This window comes from Meleagris gallopavo, chromosome 27 (assembly GCF_000146605.3).
Source record: "Meleagris gallopavo isolate NT-WF06-2002-E0010 breed Aviagen turkey brand Nicholas breeding stock chromosome 27, Turkey_5.1, whole genome shotgun sequence".
Classification (NCBI taxonomy): domain Eukaryota; kingdom Metazoa; phylum Chordata; class Aves; order Galliformes; family Phasianidae; genus Meleagris; species Meleagris gallopavo.
Window position 1 is genome coordinate 179048 of NC_015037.2, and position 4328 is coordinate 183375.

Below are 4328 nucleotides of genomic sequence, written 5' to 3' on the forward strand. Positions count from 1 at the left end.
GGTGGTGCTCTTTAGATTCCAGGCTGGGGCTGAAAGAAAATGCTTCTTTTGCTTTTCATGTCTTAGGGGGGACCTGAAACTGATTTCCATGAGTAAAGGCCCATGGCCTTGCACTTCATTACATACTGAGCACTGTCACTTAAACAGCAGAGTTTAAAACTCCTTGAGTTTTAAATACCTTGCATGTTTCACAAAACAAAAAAGACTGGGCAGGAACTGACATTTCTTGTATTGAATTTGGCTTAGAATACATCACTGGAGAGGTAAGTTATTCAGGAGCAGTATGAAACAACAAGATTTAAGACACTGTAACCTGTTTTGTGGGCTGAGCTGTAACACAGGAGTAACTCCACAGTACTTTAGAAAAATAGGGTTCATTTGATCACTGTCTCTGTAGCGTGGGAAAGACACATTCTAGCATCTCCAGCTCACTCACACAGCACCAGGTCCTGTTTTTATTTCTGCACCTGTGAGCTGAATGTGGAAGTGGGCAGAAATCAGCCCCTTCACTCAAGACTGGAGCATAACCTGTCATAGAACAACATCATCCTAAAATGTAGAGATGTGGTATTTGTCTCCTTAATTAAGGTCACATTAAAAACCCAGAGGATAATAAGCTGTCCTAGCACATCCAGTGAATGGCTTCTAATTTTTGCTTTTAACTTTATTTCCTAATTCGTTAATGGTAATTAATTAATAAATGGCTTCATAAAAATACTTTCACATGCTTGCAAAAATAATGACTTTAAATATATATACATATATTCGTACTTTTGTCTTTGCCATGTTTCTTCAGGTTCATAGAGCTACAAAGCAATTCCCATGTGTTGATCATCTCCTAGTAAACCATTCTAGTCTACAGGCTTTGGTCATGCTAGGATAATAGTTTGTCCATTCTTCTCTTTTGCTAATTTACAGAAAAAGTACAAATATCTCTGCAGGAGAACCTGTATCATTATCAGTAACCTCCTCAGCTAAGAAATCAGTATGATCAACCAATCAGTTCTGCTTCTTAGCATTGTTAGCCTTGTTTCTAAGAAGCATCAAAAATTTTGTCATGGAAGTGAAAATCTTGGGGGTTTGTCCAGGTGTAATTCCCATCCAGTTCTGAATATCCCTGTTCTTGTGAAGCAAATCTTCACCCTTTTCTCTCTCCAGCTACCACCTGCCTATTTATGCCCTGATACTGAATAAGTCAAGTAGATGTGGACAAATACGCGACCTACTTGCAAGTTTCTTCTACATTTCAAAGTTTGTACTGTGAGCCTCAGTTTAACACTGTAAAGTTTGTTTGTCTGTTTTCCTCGTGGAGTGCATTAATGTGTGCAGAAACAGGCTGAGCTGCTAAAATACATCCATACCCACATCACAGCCTTTAGTAATTTCATGCTGCTCTTACTGCTTAGTGCACCGGAGCACAGCAGCTATTTTCTGCATCTATCTGTCTGCAGAGGTTCTACTCGGGTTAGCTGTGCAGCCACAACCTTACTGCACAGGTTTGGAATTACATTTAACATTTAAGATACACTAGTTTTTTCCAGATTCTCCTTGAATAAATTGCCTGTTGGTAAGAGGCCAGAAAAGTCTGGAGACATTCCAGGTAGCTATTTGGAAATATAGATGGGCTGAAAATGATGTGTTTTCCTTCAGATAACGTGCTGACATGCATTACTGTGCAATTAAAAAAAAAAAAAAAAGACGAAAATACTTTCTCATGGAAGCTTTCTATTTGTTGATGGGGTTTGATTCAGAGCCTTTGGAGGCCTTATTCTTGCAGGAGAGGATGAGGTTCTTAATTATCAGAGAGGAACATTAATCTTGACATACTTGATGATATATGAATGCAGGGGGATTTATATCATCAACTTCAAGGGTCTGAGTTAGGAACTGAATCCTTTTGTGCAGCCAGAGAAACCTAAAGGCAGCTCAGAGAGCTTTCCTCTGTTGGCTACGGATGGATCACAGCAAAAGCAGCTTCCTACCTTACATAGCTACAGTGAGGCGCCTAAAATAGATGGCATGGATCATCCCTAGTATGAAAATCAGCACGAAAGACTGCGGTAATGAAAGTCAGTCCAGCTATCTCTAGGGTGGTTACAGCCCACCGTGCTTTCAGGACTGAAGTTGAGCCTCATGCTTTCCTTCGGCCCCAGTTTGCTACATGTGAAAAGAATTTTATTTCCCTTCTTCCTCATGGTAATGATGCCTAAAGAAGCTGAAGATGTGATGTCCCCAATAACAGTAACTCCCTCCGCTGAAAAAGGCCACAGATTAAACTCTCTGGCTCATAGACTTGCAAACATGCATTGTCACCAAAATATTACGCTGCCCCATTATAAGAGAAAGAATGTGTCTGGAGACATTCGCTTAAGTCACATTTCACTCGACTAAATAACAAAGCTCCTAAGATCAGAAATTGTTTGCTCTTCTTGCTGTCCCTTTCAAATATGGTGTGGCTGCTCCAGCATACACACCCAGCCCACTTTCTGCTCTACGGCCCTCAGAAGTGCTGAAGTTGGCCAGGCAACCCTTTATGATCTCCAGGCACTCCTACCGTATCAGCAGAGCTGTGATGGCACAGCAGTTCGGATGCACAGCGCAGGTCTCAGCACAGGGTTAGAGAAACCACGTTGGTGGTGGAAGAGAAAAAAGCGCCACCAGCAAAAGCTGGCTGGAAGGAAATGCTTTCATTTGAGTCACACGAGCACAGAACCAGGAGCCGCGTTGGTATGCAAGGTTCTGAATAAATGAAGCTCTCTTTAAATAATATGAATGGTAGATGTGGCTCTGCTGCGTGGAAATCTGTAGGTGGGAAGTGGAATCAAGTTTCAGCTTCGTGTATCTGTCGAAACGAGCAGACGGCGCCTTTGGATAAAGATGGGGCATCTGAAGTTCATCCATCTTTTTGTAATCCTTTCAGAAATGACTTGTTACCCAGGCAAAGCCAGGAAGTGACCAGCTGCACCACAGGTTAAACACGTACAATCTGATGTGAATCTGGGGAAACTGGATCATCACCAGTGATTTTATCTTTCCCACTGTGGCAGCGTCCCAAGCCTTTGGATGATATTTAAAGGCAATACTGGGTGACTTAGAAAGAGAAGTCTGGTGCCTGCTATGATTTAAGCACAAAATACAAAAGAACAGTCGCTGTGCGTGGCACGGAATGTCTACAGGCACACTGGTGTCTGTTTTCCTCTGTGCTTTACAGGCAGGGAATCTGTGGGCTACAGACAATTAAGCAGGAAAAGTTTTTTTTTGGAAAGGCTTAAATTCTTTACAAAGGAGCCCCAGCCTGTACAGAAAATGTGGTGTGGCTCCACTAAGCAGAAGTTAAAAATGTTTTCTCTGGCTTGAGAGTGTTAGAGTGACTGATGCACAGATGGACAAAGACAGCTCCTTTTCATTGCCAAATTCTCAGGGTTCCAGCCAGTCCTGTGTGATATGAAAAAAAGCCACCTTGCCATACTTCATCCTAAGCTGGATGCAGTTTCTATCAGTGGGCACTGTGAAAACACCACTCTGAGCACCTGTGGGTGACACGAATACCCCCTGCCAGGGCAGCTGAGCACGGGATATGGGTGCTGTAATTGGGCACATGGGGAAGAATGGCTGTTTATGGCTGTGCTCGTGGCTGATCCTTGTCTGCAGGGCGCTGTGCCTCATACAGGCTGTGCTGCAGTGTGGTTTTTGCTACCCGGAATGGATCTGAGCACCACTGCTCAGACACAATGGCCTGAAAAATGCTGGTTTAAGGATGCCTGCTTAGTGGGCTGTGATTGCATTAATTACAAACCATGAATCACGGACATTTTGTTCCTGCATTTGTCAGATTAAAGTAGGCTGTATCAATAACAATCATTGCAGAGTTTTTCAGTGGATGACCATTCTTGCTTCTGGCAGCAAATTTGGAGAGCTCATTATGTTTGTATTCCCATTAATGGGAGGGACATTTCTTTCTCCTGCTAGAAATACAACTCCTCAGTTATTTTTGCTTCTGTAGCAAAAATACATGTTATTTCTTCCTGCTGCAATGGCTACAACAGATGAAGTAATAGCAAATGGGCATATTGTTTCCAGACCTGAACTCTCCAGTGAGCCTGTCAACAGAGTTCCACAGGATGCACTGCATAAATAATATTAATGTTGCTGTTCTTATTCCCTGAGACCATTTTTGCTCTTGGTTAATTGATTCTCATTTATTCTGTGAACACAAAACGAGCAGTTTTGTTAAACCTCATAGCTGCTCTAATCTGCAGAGAAAAGGTTGGTGTCATCTATTTCTTTCCCTGCTTTTCAAGACACACACAGATGACTCGCAGAGTCAC